Raw genomic sequence first — 24,761 nt, forward strand, 5'->3', positions numbered from 1 at the left:
GCCAGGAGTTTGAGACCAGCCTGGGCAATACAGTGAGAACTGTCTCTACAAAAAATAAAAAAATTAGCTGGGTGTGGTAGCATGTGCCTGTAGTCCCCACTACTTAGGAGGCTGAGGAGGGAAGATTGCTTGAGCCCAGGAGTTTGAAGCTGCGGTAAGCTATGATCACACCACTGCACTCTAGCATGGTGACAGAGCAAGATCTTGCTTTAAAAAAAAAAAAAAAGAGAGATAGAGAGCAGCCTGTATAAAATAGTGGGATAATTCTAGGCCCAACCCAGGACATTGGAGCTGGGGATTCCTGTCCTGATGAGCTCAGAGGATTAATATAGGTTCTCCTACTTCCTCTCAGAGGTAACAGTGAGACATGCTGAATGTATGTGTGATGTCTGTGTGTGTCATTCTTCTTGGCCATGGGTACCTTGAGAGTACAGTTTGTGGTCTAGATGGAGGCGGTACACCTCCTAGTGTGTCGTGGAGGTACAAAAGGGAGAAGAACAAAAAAGGGTGGAGGAAGATAAGAGAAAGAAAGGAAGAGGGCTCTTTCCCTTAGGGAATTCCCAGTCCGCAGAATTCTAAATAAAGAAGACAGGACACACCCATATTAAGGAGGCCTCTGATTATAGTACAGCACATCCAGAAATATTGAAGTGCATCGGGACCAGGAAGGACAAAGACTGACAAAGGGAAGAAATGCAAAAAACAAAAGCAAACACAAACCCAAAAAATATAAACAGGAAACAAAATGTTGCTCTAGAGTCTCTAGACCCTTTAAAGGCCTTCAGTATTGAAAGGAGGGAATCTCCAGGGTTAACAATAGGGTCTTTCCCTAGGAAGGCAAGCAAATGCAAGGTTGCGGCCCCAGATAATCACTTCTCTCTAGCTAGCACTTCTGGGTTCAGATGATGTCATGCACATTAAGTATTTGTTGAGAAAAGAGACCTTTGGAAGACTAAAACCTCAGGACAGAGTTTATAAACAGCACACTCAATTCTACCTGCCTTCCACCATCCGGGAGAGTGACCCTCCTCAGTTTCCTGCTACAAGGAAAGAGTAGGCTATTCTCTTCATATTACTGCAAATTATGATATACCCAAAAAGTGTGATTAAAAAAGGAGGGCCTCCATGGGCAGATGAATGGACAAACAAGTGTGGCATATCCATACAACGGAATTATTATTCAAGGAAGGACGTTCTGCCACATGCTGCCACACGGATGAACCTTGAAAATATTATGCTAAGTGAAATAAGCCAGTCACACACACACAAACAAATACGGTATAATTCTATTCATATGAAGTATGTAGAATAGGGAAATTCATAGAGACAGGAAGTAGAGTGGAGGTTACCACAGGCTGGATGGAGTAGAGAATGGGCATTATTGTTTAATGGGTACAGAGTTTCAGTTTGGGATGAAGGAGAAGTTCTAGACATGGGTGATGGCAATGGGAACCCTACATTGGGAAAGTAGTTAGAACCACTGAACAGTCTACTTAAAAATGGTTAAGATAAGTTGGGTGCAGTGGCTCATGCCTATAATCCCAACACTTTGGGAGGCAGAGGCGGATGGATCATGAGGTCAGGAGATCGAGACCATCCTGGCTAACACGGTGAAACCCCATCTCTACTAAAAATACAAAAAGAAATCAGTCAGGCATGGTGGCAGGCGCCTGTAGTCCCAGCTACTCGGGAAGCTGAGGCAGGAGAATGGCATGAACCCGGGAGGCAGAGCTTGCAGTGAGCCGAGATCGTGCCACTGCACTCCAGCCTGGGCGACAGAGCGAGACTCCAACTCAAAAAAAAAAAAAAAATTAGCTGGGCATGGTGGCGTGTGACTGTAGTCCTAGTTGCTCGGGAGGCTGAGGCAGGAGAATCACTTGAACCTGGGAGGCGGAGGTTGCAGTATATTTTATCACAGTAAAATAAATAAATAAATAGGAGAAGGAAGAAGAGCAGATGGAAGAGTCATCCTGGTATAGACAGGTGAGAAGGGTGGAAAAAGGAAGAGCAGAGCTAAGTTCCAGATGTGGACCAGCAGCTGCTGTCACTGGGAGCTCAGACCCATTGTGGTAATGGAGGTGGAGGCCAGTGGGGCACAGGTCAGTCACCACAGACATGCCCAGGGCTGGGAGCCCACACAGAGCCTGGCACAACATCAAAGAACTCAAGGGACCTGGCAAAGCTGAGTGACAAGGCAAAGGGCTGGAGAAACAGACTGGGCTTTCTGAATACCATGCAGTGTGCTTGTGTGTGATAGGAGACAATGGTGGGAGTGCATTGAGGGTGGTGGGCATAGGGTAGACAAATCGCCTTTTCAAAGAGCAGGAGAAAGGCATCTGTGTTCATCTTCTCCTCTCCCAAAGTCACCCCATCATCAGCATAGAGAACATAGGCACCTGGTTAGAGCAGGTACAGCTAAGGCTTTCCTGACCCAAGATGGGGAACTAAGTCTCCAGGCTTTTTGATCACTCTATATTAGTATCTCATTTGATCCTCTCAACAACCTTGGGAAATGGGTCGTATCACTCCCGTTTTACAGAAGAGAAAACTGGCTACTTTGTCTAGGCTCGCACAGTAAGAAGCCAAGCCAGAATCCAAACCCGACTTTGGCAGAAGCCACACTTTTTTCATAATATTGCCTTTGAGGTGCTTTCCAGACATAAGAGCTCTCCTTCTCAGTGATCATTCACCTCTTAAAGTATGGTGCAGAGATTAACAGCATAAGCTCTGTGGACAGACGGCCCAAATCCCAGATCCACCACCACCATCACTACCCATTTGACCTTGGGAAAGTTTTTTTTTTTTTTTAGACGAAGTTTCTCTCCTGTTGCTCTGGCTGGAGTGCAGTGGCGCGATCTCAGCTCACTGCAACTTCTGCCTCCTGGGTTCAAGCAATTCTCCTGCCTTGGCCTCCCAAATAGCTGGAACTAGAGGGCCACCCCACCATGCCCGGCTAATTTTTGTATTTTTAGTAGAGACAGGGTTTCACCATGTTGCCAGGCTGGTCTTGAACTCCTAACCTCAAGTGATCCACCCACCTCAGCCTCCCAAAGTGCTGGGATAACAGGCGTGAGCCACCGTGCCCAATCCCCATGCTCTTCTTCTTATTTATTTATTTATTTATTTTTTTGAGACAGAGTCTCACTCTTGCTAGGTTGGAGTGCAGTGGTGCGATCTTGGCTCACTGCAACCTCTGTCTCCCAGGTTCAAGAGATTCTCCTGCCTCAGCCTCCCGAGTAGCTGAGACTACAGGTGCTCACTACCATGCCCAGCTAATTTTTGTATTTTCAGTAGAGACGGGGTTTCACCATGTTGGCCAGGTTGGTCTCGATCTCTTGACCTCACGATCTGCCCACCTTGGTCTCCCAAAGTGCTGGGATTGCAGGCGTGAGCCACTGCACCCAGCCCTCCCCCAACCCCCACCTCCGTTCTCTTCTTACTGCTCCCTAGGAGCCTATTCATCGGCTGTTACATTGAACTGGGACCTCATTTTTTATCTCCACCACCCCAAGTGATACATTCTCACCCCAATGGCATGCATTCTCACAATCTTCCAACCTACTACCTTTTGCGATAGCTATTTTTATCCCCCTTCAACAATTGAAGGAACTGAGGCCTAAAGCTCTACAGTTAACATGTGGTGAAACTGGACCATAAACCCAGGTCCAAAAAACTCATGGTCTTGGCTGTTACATGGTGTTTTGGCATTAGAGAGAAAAAATCTACCACATGGTAAAGGGGAAAGTAGCTTGGGTTGAATTTCAAATACTTGGATTGGAATCCAAGCACTGTGACCTTGGACAAGTTTCTTTTTTTTTTTTTTTTGAGATGGAGTCTTGCTCTGCTGCCCAGGCTGGAATGCAGTGGCACAATCTTGGCTCACTGCAACCTCCAGCTCCCAGGTTCAAGCGATTCTCCTGCCTCAGCCTCCCGAGTAGCTGAGATTACAGGCACCTGCCACCATGCCTGGCTAATTTTTGTGTTTTTAGTAGAGACAGGGTTTCACCATTTTGGCCAGGCTGGTCTTGAACTCCTGACCTCGTGATCCACCTGCCTTGGCCTCCCAAAGTGCTGGGATTCAGGCGTGAGCCACTACATCCGGTTATTTATATATTTTTTTTAGCAACAGGGTCTCACCCTGCCACCCAGGCTGGATGGAGCGATCTTCCCGCTTCAGCCTCCCCAGTAGCTAGAACTACAGGCATGCACCACCATGCCTAGCTAATTTTTATTTTTATTTTTTGAGACAGGGTCTCGCTCTGTTACTCAGGCTGGAATGCAGTGGCATGATCAGAACTCACTGAAGCCTCAGCCTCTGGGCTCAAGTGATCCTCCCACCTCAGCCTCCTTTGTGGACTACAGGGGTGTGCCACCATGCCTGGCTAATTTTCAAATGTTTTTGTAGAGACAACGTTTTGCTATGTGGTTCTGGCTGGTCTCAAACTCCTGGGCTCAAGTGATCCTCCCACCTCTGCCTCCCAAAGCGCTGGGATTATGGGTGTGAGCCACTGCACCTGGCCAGAAACTATAATTTTAAATGCCTGCTTTGGGCTTGTCATTCTGACATATATTACATGAAATTATAAAGATTAATGATTCAAAGTGATTAATACAAGAGCTACTCAAGAAATGGTATTATTTATTATTTTCTTCTATATCACAATCATAAATTTTTTTTTTAACTGACACATTTCCTATCATTTTCATTTGTGTTTCCTTTTCATTTTTCTTCCCCTCTGCTAGTTTGGAAGTTACATTGTACCAAGTTTTTTAGTATTAGCCCAGAAATCTTAACATAAAGACTTCTAATAATCAGTATCTTTAATTTTTTCCCTAGAAAATATAAGGACCTTAGAACACTTAAACTCCAATTACTATATTCACCTTCCAATTTTTTTTTTTTTCAGACGCAGTCTCTCTCTGTCACCCAGGCTGGAGTGCAGTGGCGCAATCTGGGCTCACTGCAACCTCCACCTCCTGGGTTCAAGCAATTCTCCTGCCTCAGCCTCCTGAGTAGCTGGGATTACAGGCACGCGCCACCACGCCCAGCTAATTTTTGTATTTTTAGTAGAGACGGGGTTTTACCATGTTGGCCAGGCTGGTCTCGATCTCCTGACCTTGTGATCCACCCACCTCAGCCTCCCAAAGTGCTGGGATTACAAGCCTGAGCCACTGCGCCTGGCCTCACCTTCCAATTTATATGCTATAGTTACTGAGGATTTTAATTATACCTTCATTTTATTCCTATCAATTAGACATTGTTATATTTCTTGTCTTTGACATCAATATTTAGATTTCACTCCACGTTTACCATTTTATTTGCTCATCATCCCTTCTTCATTTTATTTCTTTCCCTTTTTTTTTCTTTGAGACAGGGTCTCTCTCTGTTGGCCAGGGTGGAGGGCAGTGGCGCCATCATAGCTTACTGCAGACTGAATCTCCTGGACTCAAGTGATCCTCCCACCTCAGTCTCCCAAGTAGCTAGGACTACAGGCCTGCATCATCATGCCAGGCTTTTTTCTATTTTTTATTTTTTTATTTTTATTAGAGATGAGGTCTCTCTATTTTGCCCAGGCTGCTCTTGAACCTCTGAGCTCAAAAGATCCTTTCATCTTGGTTTCCCAGAGTGCTAGGACTATAAGGCATGAGCCACAGTGCTCAGTCCATCATCCCTTCTTGAATCTTAGACTTTCCTTTTAGTACAGGCACACCTCGGAGACATTGCAGGTACAATTCCAGACCACTGCAATAAGGCAAGTTCCTGGTTATTTATTATTTTTTTGGTTTCTCAGTGCATATAAAAGTTATGTGTACACAATACTATAGTCTATTAAGTGTTTTATGGTTAAAAAACACAATGTGACTACCTTAATTAAAATATGTTTTGTGTTAAAAATGCTAATGATCAGCCGTGGCTCATGCCTGTAATCCTAGCACTTTGGGAGGTGGGGGGGGGGGCGCGGATCACTTGAGGTCAGGAGTTCAAGACCAGCCTGGCCAACATGGTGAAACCCTGTCTCCACTAAAAATATTTTTAAAAAAGGGTGACCCTTTCCTGTCCTGGCCTGCATGAGTCTCTGAGACCTTAAAATTGAGAGTGTTTTCGCACCCCAGGAGCTGCTCCTGGTGGTTCTGTGGCTGTCACCATGCCACAGAATGAATATACTGAATTACACCATAAACCTATGGATACCGTTTGGATTACTATGAGAAAAACAGAAAGAAGGAAAGTCGAGAGGCTCATGAATGAGAGGCTCATGAACGTTCAAAGAAGGCAAAGAAAATGATTGGTCTGAAGGCTAAGCTGTACCATAAACAGCATCATGCTGAGAAAATACAAATGAAAAAGACTATCAAGATGCATGAAAAGAGAAACATCAAACCAAAGAAGGATGAAAAGACTCCACAGGGAGCAGTACCTGCCTATCTGCTGGACAGAGAGGGACAATCTCGAGCCAAAGTACTTTCCAATATGATTAAACAGAAATGAAAAGAGAAGGTGGGAAAATGGGAAGTCCCTCTGCCTAAAGTACGTGCCCAGGGAGAAACAGACGTATTAAAAGTTGTTCGAACAGGAAAGAGACAGAAGAAGGCATGGAAGAGGATATTTACTAAAGTCTGCTTTGTTGGAGATGGCTTTACAAGAAAACCACCTAAATATGAAAGACTCATCAGGCCAACATGCATTTCAAGAAAGCCCATGTAACACATCTTGAACTGAAAGCCACCTTTTGCCCACCAATACTTGGTGTAAAGAAGAATCCCTCATCCCCACCGTATACAACTTTGGGTGTTGTTACCAAAGGTACTGTCATTGAGGTAAATGTGAGCGAATTGGGCCTTGTGACACAAGGAGGCAAAGTTATTTGGGGAAAATATGCTCAGGTTACCAACAGTCCTGAAAATGATGGATGCATAAATGCAGTCTTACTGGTCTGACAGCAATTTCATATGTAATTATTGACGACTACACACCAACTGAAAAAACTGCCATTTAGTAATTTTTCTACCGAACAGCCATACATGTCTGCAATCAAGAGATTTATTACATTGTAAACATTAAAATGGTCCAGTTTTATAAATGGTCTTTGTTCTGAAATCTGCTTAGACCCCATGTTCATAAAATTGAATGATTGAAAAAAAGCAAATATACAAATATCATACTTCATCAATATCTGCATTTATGAGTGGGTATTCAGCAATTTCCTGAAAAAACACCAGTGTCCGTTGAAAATGCCTTTCAAAAAGCTTAATACACAATTATGTGTCTGAGAATTTAACTGAAGTATCTTCTACCTCATTAATCATTAATCCTAAAAAGGTAGCATTGATACAGATGTTAAGTTTACAGTGTTTACACTAAAAGTATGTGAGAAGACACAAAGTTCAGAACTCTTAGAGAAATCTTTTCACCTGTGAAATCCTTAACTTCTGAATACAGCAAAGGCCTAGTGAATTTACACTCTAAACATTTTTTTCATCCATTTACCATGTAGAATAATACCTACTTGGCACTGTTTTCTACTTGAATCATGAAAATGAAAAAAAATACTAAAGTCTTTGTACTTTCTTAGCATTTCTGTATTCTAAACAGTATATTTCTAGTTTCAGAATGGTATTAGGAATTAGTTTAAGCAACTCCAGCTAAGTTTTAAAAGGAGAAAGGAGACTGCACTGATTCTCTGAGGAGAAATTTATTTGCAGTTACTTAGATGACGTAAAAAAGTAAGGTGTTAGGGTTGTAACTTGGTGAAAGCACTTTTGTGATCTGTGATATGTTGTGGCTTTAAGGATAGCTGTATATTACATTAATCTGTAATCACCCAAAAAAAAAAAATAGCCGGGCGTGGTGGCACATGTAATCCCAGCTACTCAGGAGGCTGAGGTGAGAGAATCACTTGAACCCAGGAGGCGAAGGTTGCAGTGAGCTGAGCCGAGCCGAGATCGCACCATTGCACTCCAGCCTGGGCAACAGAGCAAGACTCCATCTCCAAAACAAAACAAAACAAAACAAAAAAACAATGCTAATGATTATCTGAGCCTTCAGGAAGTGGTAATCTTTTTGCTGGTGGAGAGGTCTTGTCTCAATGTGGATGGCTGCTTGCTGATGGGTGGGGTAGCTGTGAAAATTTCTTCAAATAAGACAACAATAAAGTTTGCTGCATTGATTGACTCTTTAGTGAGACTTCTCTATAGCAAATGATGCCATTTGACAGCATTTTTTTCCTTTTCTTTCTTTTCTTAATTAATTTATTATTATTATTATTATTATTATTATTATTATTATTATTATTTGAGATGGAGTCTTGCTATGTTGCCCAGGCTGGAGTGCAGTGACATGATCTGAGCTCACTGCAAACTCCACCTCCCAGGTTCAAGCAATTCTCCTGCCTCAGCCTTCCAAGTAGCTGGGATTACAGGAATGCACCACCATACCTGGTTAATTTTTATATTTTTAGCAGAGACAGGGTTTCTCCATGTTGGCCAGGCTGGTCTCGAACTCTTGACCTCAGGTGATCCGCCTGCCTTGGCCTCCCAAAGTGCTGAGATTACAGGCGTGAGCCACCGTGCCTGGCCTCTTTTTTTTTTACATCCCCACGAAGGACTGATATTTGATAGCATTTTACCCAGAGTAGAACTTCTTTCGAAATTGAAGTCAATCCTCTCAAACCCTGCAGCTGCTTTATCAACTATGTTTATGTAATATTCTAAGTCCTTTGTTGTCACTTCAACAGTATTTACAGCATCTTCACCATTTACAGCATCTTCACCAGGAGTAGATTTCATCTCGACAAACCACTTTCGTTGCTCATTCCTAAAAAGCAACTCCTCATCTCTTCAAGTTTTATCATGAGATGGCAGCAATTCAGTCATATCCTCAGGTTCTACTTCTAATTCCAGTTCTCTTGCTATTTCCACCACATCTACAGTTACTTCCTCCACTGAAATCCTGAACCCCTCAAAGTCAGCCACGAGAGTTGGCATCAACTTCTTCCAAACTCCTGTTAATGTTGATATTTTGACTTCCTCCATGAATCATGAATACTCTTTTTCTTTCCTTTTTTTTTTTTTTTTTCAGACAAGATCTCACTCTGTCACCCAGGCTGGAGTGCAGTGGTACAATCACGGCTCACTGCACCCTCAACCTCTCAGGCCCAAACGATCCTCTCACTTCAGCCTCCTGAGTAGCTGAGAGCACAAGAGCACACCACCATGCCTGACTAATTGTTTCACTTTTTGTAGAGACAGGGTCTCCCTGTGTTGCCAGGCTGCTCTCAAACTCCTAGGCTCAAGTGATCCTCCTGCCTCAGCCTCCCAAAATGCTGTGATTACAAGCCTGAGCCACCATTCCCAGCCCTTGAATGTTCTTAATGGCCTCTAGAATGGTGGATTCTGTCCAGAGGTTTTCAATTCACTTTGCCCAGATCCATCAGAGGAATCATTGTCTATGGCAGCTATAGCTTTACAAAATACATTTCTTAAATGATAAGACTTGAAAGTCAAATTTGTTCCTTGTTCCATGAGCTGCAGAACAGATTTTGTGTTAGCAAGCATGAAAACAACATTCATCTCCTCGTGTGTCTCCATCAGAGCTCTTGGGTGACCAAGTGCATTGTCAATGAGCAGTAGTATTTTGAAAGGAGTAGGTTTCAACAGTGGGCTTAAAATATTCGGTAAACTGGCCAGGCATGGTGGCTCATGCCTGTAATCCCAACACTTTGGAAGGCCAAGGCGGGCGGATCACCTGAGGTCAGGAGTTCGAGACCAGCCTGACCAATATGATGTAACCCTGTCTTTACTAAAAACACAAAAATTAGCCAGGTGTGGTGGCATGCACCTGTAATCCCAGCTACTTGGGAGGCTGAGACAGGAGAATTGCTTGAACATGGAGGCGAACATAGCAGTGAGCCGAGATCACACAATTGCACTCCAGCCTGGGCAACAAGACCGAAACTCCAACTCAAAAAAAAAAAAAAAATTATATATATGTATATATATGGTAAACCATGCTGTAAATAGATGAGCTGTCATCCAAGCTTTGTTGTTTCTTTAATAGACCACAGGCAGAATAGATTTAGCATAATTATTAAAGTCCCTAGAAGCTTGGCGCAGTGACTCACGCCTGTAATCCCAACACTTTGTGAGGCCAAGGAGGGCGGATCACTTGAGGTCAGGAGTTTGAGACCAGCCTGGCCAATATGATGAAATCCCATCTCTACTAAAAATATAAAAATTAGCAGGGCATGGTGGCGGGCGCCTGTAATCCCAGCCACTCTGGAGGCTAAGGCAGAAGAATCACTTGAACCTGGATGGGTGGAAAATAAATAAAGACCCTAGGATTTTCAGAATGGTAAACATTGACTTTAACTTGAAGTCACCAGCTGCACTGGCCCTAATGAGAAAGTCAGCCTGTTCTTTGAAATTTTGAAGCCAGGCATTGACTTCTCCTCTCTAGCTACGAAAGTCCTAGATGGCATCTTTTTCCTAGAGAAGGCTGTTTTATCTACATTAAAATCCGTTGTTTAGCACAGCCACTCTCACCAATTATCTTAGCTAGATCTTCCGACTAACTGGCTGTGGTTTCTTTGTCAGCACTTGCTGCTTCACCTTTACGTTGTGGAGACAGCTTCTCTCGTTAAACATCAAGAACCAAGCTCTGCTAGCTTCTGACTTTTCTTCTGCAGCTTCCTTCCCTCTGTCAACCTTCACAGCATTGAAGAGATTTAGGATCTTGCCTTGGATTAGGCTTCAACTTAAGGGAATGTTGTGGCTGGTTTGATCTTCTAATCAGACCGCTTGAACTTTCTTCCTGTCAGCAAATAAAGCTGTTTTGCTTTCTTATCATTTGTGTGTTAACTGGAGTAGGACTTTTAATTTCCTTCAAGAACATTTTCCTTTATTCACAACTTGGCTAACTGGCACAAGAGGCCTAGCTTTGGGCCCATCTCAGCTTTCAACATGACTTCCTCAGTAGGCCTAATCATTTCTAGCTTTTGATTTCTAGTGAGAGACCTGTGACTTTTTCTGTCACATGAACACTTAGAGGCCATTGTAGGGTTATCAATTGGCCTGCTTTCAATATTGTTGTGTCTTAGGGAATAGGGAGTCCCCTGGAAAAAGAAAGAGATGAACAGCTAGCTGGTCAGTGAGGCAGTCAGAACATATACATTTGTTGATCAAGTTTGCTGCCTTATATGGGCACCATTTGTAGCACCCCAAAACAATTCTATTAGTAACACCAAAAACTCACTGATCACAAATCATCATAACACATATAATAATAACGAAAAACTTTGAAACATCATGAGAATTACCAAGATGTGACACAGAGACATGAAATGAGCACATGCTCATAGAAAAATGGCGTCAATACACTTGCTCAACACAGGGTTGCCACAAACCTTCAATTTGTTTAATAATAATAAAAAAAAAAAAAAGGCAGTGTCTGAAGTACAATAAAATAAGGTATGCTTATAATTTTTCTTCTTTTAAATTATTTCTTTTAGAAGTTGCTTTAGTAGGCCTCGCACAGTGGCTCATGCCTATAATCCCAGCACTTTGGGAGGCCGAGGTGGGAGGATCACTTGAGGTCAGGAGTTCAAGACTAGCCTGGCCAACATGGTGAAACCCCGTCTCTACTAAACATACAAAAAAATTAGCCGGGCATGGAGGCGCATCCCTGAATTTCAACTACTTGGGAGGCTGAGGCAGGAGAATCACTTGCACCTGGGAAACGGAGGCTGCAGTGAGCTGAGATTGTGCCACTGCACTCCAGCTTAGGGGACAGAGTGAGACTGTCAAAAAAAAAAAAAAAGTTGCTTTAGTGGAGTAGTCTGTTGGTAGAAACCTCTGTTTTTGTTTGTAAAGGGTTTTGTTTTGCCCTTTTTTTTTTTTTTGAGACAGAGTCTCGCTCTGTCACTCAGGCTGGAGTGCAGTGGCACAATCTTGGCTCACTGCAACCTCCGCCTCCCAGATTCAAGCGATTCTCCTCAGCCTCCTGAGTAGCTAGGACTACAGGTGTCCCACCACCATGCCTGGCTAATTTTTTTTTTATTTTTAGTAGAGACGGGGTTTCACCATGTTGGCCAAGCTGGTCTCGAACTCCTGACCTCAGGTGATCCCCCTGCCTCGGCATTCCAAAGTGCTGGGATTACAGGCATGAGCCACTGTGCCTAGCCATGTGTTCATATATTTAGATACAGGCTCACTCTGTCACCCAGGCTGGAGTGCAGTGGTGCAATCAAAGCTCACTGCAGCCTCGAACTCCTGGACCCAGTGATTTTCTTGCCTCAGCCTCCTGAGTAGCTGGGACTGCAGGTACGTACTACTGTGCCCAGCTAGTATATTTTTTAGATAAAGCATATAAAGCAAGTACAAGTAATATGTTTCTTTAGGCATACATATGTTTATCAAGAGAATGGTGAATACAACATTACAGTGCAAGACAGTGGTTCGGATGGGTGATGAGGTGGGGGGATGGGATAGGAAGGGGTCATAGGTGGATGCAAATAAATGGTAGTGATCTCATTTTTGCGTGGTGGGTTCAAGTGTGTTCATTAGGTTAATAAAAAACATTAATAGCATATATAAATAAGCAGTAAAAGAGAGGCATGCATAAACCAGTCAAGAAAATGAACTGCAGATTTTGATTCATCCAATTTTGTGCATCTGAGAAATAAACAAAAGAGATAGAACTAGAAATGAAAGGCAGAGACAGAGAGAGAGAAGAAAAAAAAATGGTTCCTATTTCTACCAGCAACATTTTTTTAACTTGTATGATCAAAGACAGCCATGGAACTATCTAAAAATATCAAGACTCTTAAATAAGAACTTTTGTTAACAATTTCATGGTCTAAAATAGCCATTTAACAACACAGTCAAGGCCAGGCACGGTGGCTCATACCTGTAATCCCAGCACTTTGGGAGGCCGAGGCAGGAGGATCACTGGAGCCCAGGAATTAAGAGAGCAGCCTGGGCAACACAGTGAGACCCCATCTCTACAAAAACATAACACAAAACAAAAAACATAGTCAATATACTGCATTTGACTTTTTTAGCCTAATAAAAAATATCAATTAACTTAAAAATTCTGGCTTTTTGGTGGTGGTAGAGGGAGGAGGGGGATGAGAGTGGGAGTACAGTGAGGGGCAGAAGTGCTGATCTGCATTTACTACTCTAGGGACAGGAGGCCTGGGAGCTGCCCTGTGCGGGACCTCCGCAGCCGGCACGCGGAGCCTCGCACCAGCGAGTCCCGGGGGTGTGGCAGCCTCGCTCGCCCTAGCCTGCCCCACTCCCCGCCCGCCCTCGCCCCGGGCCGGCCGAGTTCGGACCTGCCGCTCCCCCTCGCCTCTGAGCGGTGGTGCGACTCAGCCGCAGGCGCCGGGCTCAGCTGCCTACCAGCGCGGCCCGGGAAGCAGCTGGGGAAACAAACGCCTTAGCCCTGGAGGCCTGGCTCAGCACAGAAGCCCCAAATAAGGCGGGCCGACTCCACCCGGGCAGCAGCGATTGCTCAGAGGGGGCCGATGACTCACTCGACCCAGCCAGCCAAGCACCTCTCTCCCTCCCTCGGGACCCTCGTCCTGTCCCCCACCACATCACACCACACCACACCCCGGGGAACACACCTGGGGAACCCTCCCAGTTCTCACCCCGCCCCTCACCTGGCCTCCCTGAAACCAAACCCTGTGGCTTCAGTGGCTCAGCGGACTTCTCAGCACAGCTTCCCTGGGAGCTCCCGTCCTTGAGCTGCAAAATCCTAGGGGAACAAGGGCCTCTCTCCAAGCTTTACGGGGCAGGCATGCTTGATAAATGTCTATTGATCAATGCATGCATTATGTCAGAGGACAAGGGCAAAAACTGGGCTGGTTCTGGGATGTGTGCGTGAAAGCCACTCTGTTTACATCACCATGGAAGGGAAGGCTGCGGTACATCTGAGATGCTTCAAAACAGGCTATTACAGCGTCTACAAGTGAGTGTTCTCATTAGTCCTCAGCAGCTCTGGAAGAAGGGGAGGTAACAGCATATGGGGACCCTGGGCCCCAGAGTGGAGAGTGTGACATGCCTGGCCGGGTACGAGTGGGGACTGTGGAGGTTCCCTGACCTCAATTTTTCTGGTCTGTAAAGTACAGCACTTGGTTTTTTGTTTTTTGTTTGTTTTTTAGACAAGGTCTCTGTTGCCCAGGCTGGAGTGCAGTGGCATGATCAAGGCTCACTGCAGTCTCCACCTTCCTGGGCTCAGTGATCCTCCCACCTCAGCCTCCTGAGTAGCTGGGACTACAGGTATGCATCACCATGCCTGGCTAATTTGTTTTGTTTTGTTTTGGTTTGGTTTTGGTAGAGATGGGGTTTCCCCATGTTACTCAGGCTGGTCTCGAGCTCCTGGGCTCAAGCTATCCTCAGCCTCCCAAAGAACTGGGATACCACCACGCCCATCCTAAAGTGCAGCACTTTCAACTTTTCAAAGCACTTCCATTTAGATTCCATACTCTCTCCTTAGATTATCATAACTATCGTTTGTGGATACAAATAAATGACGAATGAGAAAAGTGAGGCTCAGAGGTTAAGTGACTTGCTCAAGGTCACACTGTTAGCTACTAGCTTGGTCAAGAGTGGAAATAAATTAAGGAATTCTTTTTAATGCCCCAAGATTCCAAGATTTTTCACCCACTTTGAACACATCATTTGCACTTGCTGGAACTCACTCTCCCATTCTACAGTGTGGAGAGCAGCCACCCTACTCAAGAAAGACAACTCAAATTTTATAGGAGCTGGAGAAATGAATGGTCTCCCCAACCTCAGGGGAGTAAGGAGGGACTTTCCCATGCAAAAATCTCCATAAATACGAATCTGTATATTTGTAGGCACTCCATGGTATACAAAGCACTTTCATGTCCATTATCTCAAGTGATTCCTGTCACTTACCTTACCCTGTAAGGTATTCAAGAGGATATTATCTGATATTTTAAGGAGAGTGAAAAGGCTACAGCAGTTAAGTGGCATGTTCAACAATAATATCCCATTTCCTTCCCATGTGTTGCATTACATTGGTTACCCCTGAGGTTCTGAGATAACCAATGTAATGACGAAAAACTCTCTATATTCATAATGGAAACCCAAAGCATCTCCCTCCATTTTTCTCATTTCTGTCCTCAAGATGCCCAGAAAGGAGGAAGGTGGAGGGGTGAAACCTTGGTATGGGCCAGGGGACAAACTACGAGCACAGAGTACCCCAAGCCTTCCCCAGAGTCATGGCAAAAGGTGGTACCAGCTCATGGGTAAAACCAAGACTCCATGTCCTGGCCCTGGATCCTGCACGGAACAGGTGCCTTGGACCAGCCTGTATCTGTCATGGAGGCCACCAGGACTCTTTATCACTCTTGAATTTGTAGCAGTCAGTTGGTACAACCTCCAAGAGGCTGGCAACTCGGGCTGTCATTCCAAAGCTGCCTAACTGCCAAGGGGTGTCGAGTGGCCCACCACAAGCACAGGGACTTTCCCATTTAGTGTCCCGTCACAGACACTAGACATTGTCTTTGTCCCCAGCCCCACGGTTGCTAATTATCTTTTGGCTGGTGACAGCCTCCAGATCTTCCTTTCTCTCTGCCCCTTCTTGCGCTATTCTTGGATTTAAAAAAAAAACAAAAACGCTTCTTTTCTTTAAAAATATAGCTGCAGATAAAATATACTTAGCTTCTCTTTCACACATATACATTTAAGAGAATGAAGGCAGGAAATCTTTATGGTTCTCTCCAATCACAGGCCAGCATGAGAACCCACACCACCAGGAGGAGCCAGCCTCTCCGCCATGAATGAGTAATCCCACTCACAGATTTATAGGGGGCTTTATTTAGGGTGTTCCACATCTTATTCCAGAAGCCTGGCCTTTAGCTGAGCCTGTGTAAAAGCCACTTTACATTTTGACTCCCACTTCAAACACAAGTCGGCCTGCCCATCTTCCCACACCTTCATGTGAAATCCAGACACACAGAGGAAGGTACCTCCGAAAGGTGACCCAAGAGTTCCAAGCCTTCTCCCCTCTCTGGTTTCTCATCCCAGCATCAGACCCTGTGCACCACCTAGGCTGGCTCCAGGTGGTCAGCTTCCAAAGCAAAGGCTATGGCCATTAGCACTTTTTTTTTTTCCCTAATCATTTATTCACATATTTAAATTTTTTGAGACAGAGTCTCCCTCTGTTGCCCAGGCTGGAGTGCAGTGGCATGATCTTGGTTCTCTGCAGCCTCAACCTCCTGGACTCAGGCAAGCCTCCCACTTCAGCCTCCTGAGTAACTGAGACCACAGACATGCACTACCACGCTCAGCTAATTTTCATACTTTTTGTAGAGATGGGGTCTGACTATGGTGCCCAGGCTGGTCTCGAATTCTTGGGATCAAGCAATTCTCCCACTTTGCCTCCCAAAGTGTTGGGATTATAGACACGAGCTACTGTGTCCAGCCGTTTGTTTTGTTGTTGTTTTCTGTTTTTTTAGAGAGAAGCTCTTGCTCTGTTGCCCAGGCTGGAGCACAGTGGTGCAATCAGAGCTCACTACAGACTCAAAGCCCTGGACTCAGGGGATCCTCCCGCCTCAGTCTCCTGAGTAGCTGGGACTACAGGTGTGCATCACCACACCTGGCTAATTTTTTTACTTTTTATTTTTTTAAGTGATGGAGTCTCACTAAGTTGCCCAGGCTGGTCTTAAAACCCTGGCCTCAAGCCTCAGCCTCCCAAAGTGCTAGGATTACAGGTATGAGCCACTGTGCCCAGCCCATCAGCTTCTTTATTTCCCTTCTAAAACCACAGACACTTTGCCTCTGGTTGCCTGCTATCATTGGATTCCACTGGACTATGTTTGGGGCTGACTTGTGACTAATTCTTTATGATGTGGGAAAATGCTCATGATCTAGTATTGGGTAGGAAAAAAAGATTAAATCAAAATCTTATTATGCAACGTGTTTCCAATTTTGTTTAAAAAATGTATATACTCACCCACATATATAAAAGACTAAAAGAGACTACACCAAAATGTTAGCAGTTATGTCTGGACTTGTGAAAGTTTTAGTTTTCTCTTCATGCTTTTCTGAATATTCCACACTTTCTAGGATGATCTTGTGTAGAGGCAGTACATAGGTCAGAATCTTTTTTTATTTTTATTTTTATTTTTTGAGACGGAGTCTTGCTCTGTCGCCAGGCTGAAGTGCAGTGGCACAATCTCGGCTCACTGCAACCTCCACCTCCCAGGTTCAAGTGATTCTCCTGCCTCAGCCTCCCAAGTAGCTGGGATTACAGGTATGTGCCACCACACCTGGCTAATTTTTGTATTTTTAGTAGAGATGGAGTTTCATCATGTTAACCAGGCTGGTCTTGAACACCTGACCTCAGGTGATCCACCCGCCTTGGCCTCCCAAGGTGCTGGGATTACAGGTGTGAGCCACTGCGCCTGGTCGACTCTTTTTTTATTTTTATATTTTTTATTTTTTAGAGATGGGATCTCATTATATCACCCAAGATGGATTCAAATTCCTGGACTCAAGCAATTCTTCTGCCTCAACCTCTCAAAGTGCTGGACTACAGGCACGTGCCACCACACCCTTGGACTCTGAAGTTTGAGAGCCATGGTTTGAATTCCACATCCACCACTTGGTAGCTGTGGGAACTTGGATAAAAGTATTTTATCTCTTTGAGCCTTAGTTTCTTTTTTTGAAAGGGAAGATAGGAATGACTCCTTCCTTATTAGGATTGTCATGAGGAGGGAATGAGGTCATGTAGTTTTAGCATGTGTCTTGGTGCCTGAAATATAGTAAGTGCTCAGTATATGTGAGATCCTTTTTACATTACTTTTATATTCTGGAAAAAAAGTAAATATTCTTAAAAAATAACCACTTGGCTAAAAATTTGCCATTTGGATTAAAGTACACAGAGAAAACAACAAAAGCCCTCCTGGAAATGTGGTGTCTCTAAAAGTGACTGAAACAAGAATGATCATACAATAAGGTAGGGTTTAACTATGTCAGCGTTCCTATGAAAAGGGAATATACGGCCGGGCACGGTGGCTCACGCCTGTAATCCCAGCAATTTGGGAGGCTGAGGTGGATGGATCAAGAGGTCAGGTGTTCAAGACCATCCTGACAAAGATGGTGGAACTCTGTCTACTAAAAATACAAAAATTAGCCGGGCACAGTGGCAGGCACTTGTAATTCCAGCTACTTGGGAGGCTGAGGCAGGAGAATCGCTTGAACCCAGGAGGCGGAGTTGCAGTGAGCCGAGATTGTGCCACTGCACTCCAGCCTGGGTGACAGAGTAAGATTCCATCTCCAGAAAAAAAAAAAGACAAGAAAGAAAGAAAAGAGAATATAAGGTGGGAAGGGTGTTGAATGAGGAGTGATGACTGTAATGAATGCAAAGTCGATGAAAGAAAATACAGATGCCTTTTAAATGAAAAACAAAACAAAAAAACCCTTACGAAACCCTCACAGAATAATAGACCGAGCTATAAGCAACAAGCAGAAGAAAAACATATAACCCAGAAAGCAGGGAGAGTCTGTGAGTTGGGTAAACAGGAATGCTCTGTCTGGCTAGGGCATTAGAGAGGCAGTGTTGCCTAGGGCCCAGGCAGGATGACAGGGGCTGAGTCAGAAACAGCCCTGGGTTAAACTTGGGCAGAAGTTTAGACAAGGGACTTTGGGGATTGGAACTATGGATTTGGCCAGCCTGGGGAGCTCTGAAACACAACTGTTTATAGCACTAGGTGCAGGAGATAAGCTGAGCAAGTTAGGAGAATGTACACTTCACTAATCTGAATATAGCTGAGAGCTTGGATCTGCTGACATTGTTCTTAAGCAGTGTGGCCTTCCAATAGCCTGACCTGTTTTGTGCCAGCCAGTGACACTAGAGGACATTGGACACCAGAAAGAAGTAAAAAGAGAACCACCATCATTACCAGGATTCCAAATGCAGTCCAGACCTCCTCTCCACGTTGGCATAGTGGCCACATGGAGTCATACACAGCGGGGCTGCAGGGAGCCTCACAAGCTCCCAGCATGAGTTTGAAGAGGGAGAGCGAAAGGTGGAGCTTCCTTAGATAAGGGCTCAATAATTCTAGGAGACCAATTCCTAAGCCAAGTCTCCTGGGGAACTGGCCATTGTTTCTTTTCAACTCCAGTCACCAACTTCCTAGGAGGATGTCCCCAGTCTCTGTCACTGAAGCCCAGCTGAGCAAGACAGCAGTGAGATCTTACTTTTAAATGTTGGTACCCAACTATAATTAATCTGCAGCATTGTTTGGGTAGGAGGAAGCAGAGAATGTTAGAGTTGAAACATCCTAGAAGTACATTTAGCCCTAACTATTTATTTTACATCTGAACAAACTGAAGCCCAGAAAGGTTCAGTGATTTCCCAAAAGTGATAGAACAACTTAAGTGGCTCAAGTTCCAGGTCTCCCAACTTCCAGTCTGGAACTCACTTCTCTAGACCACCCTGCCTGTCATTAGGAACCCTTGCAATTATTCAGGCATGAGATGATGAGGTTTTGAGCAGGGAGGGTGGCCCTGGGAAGGAATAAGGTAAAGTTCACCGTGGTCTATTTGTTTAGACAAAATTTTCTATTTGTTTATATCCATCCATCCATCCAACCATTCTTTTTTTTTTTTTTTTTTTTTCCGAGACGGAGTCTTGCTCTGCTGCCCAGGCTGGAGTGCCATGGCACAATCTCGGCTTACTGCAACCTCTGCCTCCAGGGTTCAAGCAATTCTCCTGTCTCAGCCTCCTGAGTAGCTGAGGCTATAGGCACTTGCCACAACATCTGACTGATTTTTGTACTTTTAGTACTTTTTATACTTTTAGTAGAGATGGGTTTTCATCATGTTGGCCAAGCTGGTCTCAAACCCCTGACGTTAGGTGATCCACCCTCCCTGGCCTCCCAGAGTGCAGAGATTACAAGCATGAGCCACCACATCCAGCCCATCTATCCGTTCTTTACTGATCCTCATTCTATGAGCCAACGACTGTGCTAAACACTGACTACATGAGAATGACTAAAGCATCACTCTCCTTTCAAGTAGCTTGCAGGCCAATGAGTGGGCTCCGTGAAAACACTGCAGCCAAAACCAGCAAGTCGCTGCATCTCAGAAACCATGCTGCCATAAGCCTGTTCACATGAACTCTCAGCTAATATTCACACCCTTGTCTTTAAGTCACTGCCTCTGAAACCATCTCCCATCATTGGATGCCATCCCTGAGAAACTGGGAGGGGACCAGAGAATTCCCCCTGTTTCAAGAGAGCCTGGAGCACTTAAGTGATCTATAGGAAGCAGGAGCAAGAACTGCACTTAATGCCAAGCCCCTTCCAGCCAGGAAAGGCAAGTTCTGGTTCACGCATTATCTTGGCTAAGCTGCCACTTCTTGCCAGCTAAAGTCTCTGTGTGGGTGTGTGCTGGGAAAAGCAGGGGAGATTCCAGCCTGAGACTCTCTTGCTTGTTTATCCAGGGGCAGCTCGATTCCAGTGCAGCTGACAGTTGATCTGGGTGACCAAATAGTGATAGCACCCTTGGGCTATAGCTTCTACAAAAACAAGTAGTGTTGTCACCCAGTCTGCCTCCCTCCATCAACAAGAGATTTCCCAGCATTGACTTCTACAGCCTCTACTCCCAGGGGAAGAATGCAGGGCACGAGTAAACAAGGTGAGGTGGTTGCAGCTCTCTACCCTCCACTCTGCCTTATTTCACCAGGACTCTTCTTGCTCAAATATCAAGCAAAGCCCTAGAGCTGGCACCAAGAGGGTAACCTGTCTCATGGAAATGATGGAGCCCCTGCATGCCCTTTGATGGAGAGTTGCAGGAGGCTGGGGCCTCTGGGCCTTTCGTTACTGGGAGACAATGGGCTATGACCCTTTTATAAACGTACAGAGCCCAAAGGTTAGCAGGGAGCAGGCGGGTAGGCTGGTGCCAGGCTCCATGGAAAAGGAAGGGAGAAATGGAGGGACAAAAGAGGAAAAATTAAAATTCAATGACTACCCTGGCTCATAGTAGTGAGCCAGGCACTCAGAACATGTATCACTCTTCATTTGTGTGTGTTCATATATTCCAGAGGAAATTGAGTCTGAGAGCCTAAATAATTTGTCCATGGTCACACAGCTGGCCAGCCAGACTTGAACCCAGTTCCATCAGACTCCCTCAAATCTGCGCTTTTATGTAACACCACCTACTGGGATTGGAAGGCCAACTGGGTGATTTAGGACACAGGGCATTCTTATACAGAAAGGCACAGGAATGGATTCAGGATTTGGTAAGCTCTGACCCCCGGGGCTGAAAACCCAGTGGAAATTAGCATTCTTTGCTCTATCAATATAAGACCTCAGCATCCTGTTTCCTAGTCCCAGTAAATGGATTTTCCAGTGTTTAGGAAATCTCTTTTCATCTGCTCCTCTTACAGGGCTAAATGGCTTAGGTCAGATATACAAACAGAAAACACAGATAAATCCAGGGTCATACTTTCTTTCAGACTTTTCTATATTGCTTCTAATGTCCCCCATCAAAGTAGGCTGTGAGGGCCAGGTGCGGTGATTCACGCCTGTAATCCCAGCACTTTGGGAGGCAGAGGCAGGTGGATTGCTTGAGCCCAGAAGTTTGAGACCAGCCTGAGCAACATAGCAAGACCCATTTCTAAAAATATATTTTTTTTAATTTGCTGGGTGTGGTGGTGCGCACCTGTAGTCCCAGCTACTCAGGAGGTTGAGCTGGGAGGATCCCTTGAGCCCAGGAGTTGGAGGCTACAGTGAGCCATGATGACACCACTACACTCCAGCCTGGGTGACAAAGTGAGATCCTGTCTCTAAAAACAAAAAACGAAACAAAAACAAACAAAACACAGTAGGCTGTGGGGGTTAGGGACCAGAGGCACACCCAGAGGGTTACCCCACTGGTTTCCGTGGCCCACTGTCTGAGTCATTTTTCCCTCTGACATTGGTAAGCCTAGGAGTACAAAAGTTACCAAAGCAAAATCCACTCAATAATTTTTTACTGAGTACTTACTATGTGCCAAGTACTGTTCTGGGTGCTTGGGATATATCAATGAGCAAGACGAAGGCCCTTGCTGTCATGGAGCTTATCTTCCAGGAGAGTAAATAACCTTTTTTTTGTGTATTAGAAAGGCCATGAGCTTTGGTGTCAGGCCTGGGTCACATATCAGCCCCAACCCTAATGAGCCAGCTGATCTCTGGGCAAGCTATTTAACTCACTGAGTGTTAGCTTTCTTATCTGTAAAATGGGAACCATAGCATGTTGTAGGAGTGTAGTAAGGATTACAGATAATCTATATTAATCACCTGGGACAAAGCAGGGTTCAAAAATGGTTAGTACTATTTTTCCAGTCCCAGCTGAATCCACAGATTCTGGGACAACTCGCATGCTCTCTTATTTAGGGGCTTCAACCAGAGCATTATCTTTAAGATATCCTAGAGAGAGTCTGGTGTGGTGAAGAATGTAGTTGGGTTTGAAACAACCTAAAGCCAATGAATTTTCCCTCTAGAAATGTCTGCTCCCACCCCTAGACCTGATGGAAAAGATAGGCCTGATTAGCCTCCCTCCCCTGCCACAAGCCACAGATGACTGGAGTGCAGTGGACGTCAGATCTAAGCTGGAATCAGCATCTGTCGGCGTTTGGACTGAGAGACTGAGTTAATTTACTTTGGAGAGCTAAGCGGGAAGGCCACATGGGCTGAGAGATGGAACTACTGCCTGGTTCACCCACAATGGGTCCTGTGCTTGTGGATGAAAGAGCAGGAGCCCACCTGTGAAGAAGAGAGTGCTACAGCTCCAGGATGTAGGTGTGGCTCACAGAGGGGCTACACTTCCCACACCTAAGTTCTGTGCTATTTCCCTGTAATGGTCTAATAAAGCTCCCTTTTACTTTTGCTTCTCTGAGTAGGCTTCTGTTCTCACAACCAGATGATCTTCAAGACAAAGCCTGTACCTGTCTCAGAAGGTGGTTGTTGTGACATAATTTGGAAGCATCTGGCATTTAGTCGACATTCAATAAATGCTGTTGAAACTTCCCATGTTCTTGTCAACCAGTCAGTCACTCAGCCATGGAAAGAGGAAATCTACAAATGGGCTAAACTTAGCCTTATGGTTTATGGACATCTTTATCATGTGGAAAATGAAGACAATGCCAATATCAACCTCACTGTTCACTGAGAATATTAAATGAGATGATTCAAGTTTAATACTTATCACATAAATAATAAATGTTAGCTCAGATTATTACTTCTACCATTGTCATTGTTATTTAAGATGTGACAAGAGCAGGGCACAGTGGATCACACCTCTAATCCCAGTACTCTGGGGGGCCAAGGTGGGCAGATTGCTTGAGACCAGGAGTTTGAGACCAGCCTGGGCAACATGGTGAAACCCCATCTCTACTAAAAATACAAAAAACAAAAAAATTAGCTGGGCATGGTGGCATGCACTTGTAGTCCCAGTTACAAGGGAGGCTGAGGTGGGAGAATCACCTGATCCCAGGAAGTCGAGGTTGCAGTGAGCCATGATTGTGCCACTGTACTCCAGCCTGGGCAATGGGAGTGAAACCCTGTCTTGAAAAAAGATGCAACAAGTGTTTTAGGTCTTGATCTAGGCAAGGAGGGAGGATGCAGTGAGAGCAGGAGTGGGAGCACACAGAGAACAGGAGGATGTTCTCGGGAGTGGGGTCAAGGGGTTGGGCCGTCAAGAGAAGGAACTGAGATGAAGAGTGGGTAATAGGAAGAGGGGGTCACTGGAATAATACGCTTTATGTATATCTAGCACTTTAATGTTTATGGGATGCTTTTACCTACAATACCTTATTTGTCTGTCATAACACTCTATGGGGTAAATAACGAAAGGCGATATTATACAAACTTTAAAGAGGGCAAAACTCAGGCTAGGTGCAGATGTGTACGGCATGTACCAACTGAAGCTAAATCTACTCCTTTATTCTTTATATCACATTGCCTCTGAAAACAGGGATTAAGAGGCTGAAATGAGAGGTAAAGACCAGAGGAGGAACTGGAGGGCTTCTCTGGAGAGGTATTGTTATATTTCTCCGTACCATTTGGATTCCCTCTGGGCATCCCAGCAACAGAACATCTCCACCCCGTCAGAGGCAGAGGCTCCAGATGTAAGCAGGATATGGTAAAGTCAGGTAACACTAGGAGGCCAACCAAGCGGCTGAATAAACCAGGCGGGACCCATACCCAGCTTAGGCACTGTGCCTGGTCCAGGAGAAGGCTTTCTTCAGCAAAGGACAAGCGCAAGCCCTTTACCATTCAGGCCATGGTCTCACTGCTAACACCAGGGGCTGCCCTGCAATGATATCTAAAGCCCCTCCCAGCTCAGTTATGTGTCGGGTCTAGGTCTTACCTCCCTGAAGTCGAGGGTTAAATGTGCTCTCCAGGGAAACAGATGCAAATTCCCTGGAGCACTACCAACAAGCAGGGCTTGCTGTGAGTCCCCAGGCTTGGGACAATCATCCCTGAGCTTAACGTCAGTGATGCTGAGCCCTTCCTTTGCCTCCCGGATACCACTTCTTCCCAAACCCTTAACATAGTGCTTGGCATATGGTCTGTGCTCGCTTCATGTTTGTTGGATAAATAAATGGATAAGTGAACAGGCAAATGAATGACAGATTGGCTCTGGCAATCAAATCAGCCTGTGCTGTCACATTACGGTGGCCCCGCCCTCTTGACTCTTAGATCCCAAATCAGAGCTGAGCGGCCAACCTAACTTAGTCAGCT

General features: G+C 45.0%; 1 protein-coding gene and 1 pseudogene across 4 annotated transcripts in view; one reads left to right on the forward strand and one right to left on the reverse strand.

Moving 5' to 3' along the window:
• ATP2B4 (ATPase plasma membrane Ca2+ transporting 4) overlaps nucleotides 1–24,761 on the reverse strand; it is a 117,644-nt gene that overhangs the window by 80,724 nt on the left and 12,159 nt on the right. The window lies entirely within an intron of this gene.
• LOC129458723 (ribosome biogenesis protein NSA2 homolog) lies at nucleotides 5,933–7,137 on the forward strand (annotated as a pseudogene).

This window comes from Symphalangus syndactylus, chromosome 19 (assembly GCF_028878055.3).
Source record: "Symphalangus syndactylus isolate Jambi chromosome 19, NHGRI_mSymSyn1-v2.1_pri, whole genome shotgun sequence".
Lineage (NCBI taxonomy): Eukaryota > Metazoa > Chordata > Mammalia > Primates > Hylobatidae > Symphalangus > Symphalangus syndactylus.